Genomic DNA, 939 nt, shown 5'->3' on the forward strand with positions numbered 1-939 from the left:
TCTGCTCTTAAAAGAAAAAAATGCCACCATTAGTGCCTTTGGTTTTTCACTCGTTTATGTGCACAAGCAAACAAACTCATGTTCTTTTGTGCTATATACCATAATGTTCACACTGACTGTGCCCTATGAACCTCAGAGACACATGGTCATCCATGGTGACCTGTTCAGGTTTGTGCACTTGTGTTATAACAAAAGATGGTCAAAATACAGCACATCAACAGTCATCAACCAGATTTTTTTAAGTTTTATATACATTTTAATTTCACAGCCAGATATGATGTTACTGTAATTTAGCAAATGGTTAACAGATACCTGTGCTTGTCTGTGAGGAACTGTGTATTTTTCTGGATTTTTGTGGTGATGGATATACGTGCATATATATATGTGCATATGTGCATATATGTGCAGATTAGACTTAGCATGCATGTACAGGTCAAAGTGGATACACAGCTGCTAATAATAATAATGGTAATTGGGATTGTACTTATATAGCACTTTCCAGTCATGTTGACTACTCAAAGCACTTTACACTGCATGTCACATTCACCCAATCAGTCGAACACACATTCATACCCCAACAGACACATAGGGAGGCAACGTGGGGCTCATCGTCTGGCACAAGGCAGAGCCGGTTTTGCCACTAAGCAGACTAAGAGACTGCTTAGGGTCCCGCACGGCTAGGGGGCCCCCCCACGGAAGAAGGTTGTTTCAGTGAATGGTTCATGGGCTTCATTATGAAGAGGAATTATCCATTTGGGGCAGAAAAAAGGGGGCAAAAAAGGCTGATAAACCGTCCCATAAAATACATAATTGTTCCTTATTTGACAATTAAACGTCTCTTCCCGACTTTTTATTGGTCCGTATTGAATGCAATTTGTTCGCGCGTGTGTTGGAGGGGTGTAGGGGTTTGAAGGGGGGGTTGAGTGGGGCTTGGAGATT

Source organism: Melanotaenia boesemani, chromosome 22 (assembly GCF_017639745.1).
Source record: "Melanotaenia boesemani isolate fMelBoe1 chromosome 22, fMelBoe1.pri, whole genome shotgun sequence".
Classification (NCBI taxonomy): domain Eukaryota; kingdom Metazoa; phylum Chordata; class Actinopteri; order Atheriniformes; family Melanotaeniidae; genus Melanotaenia; species Melanotaenia boesemani.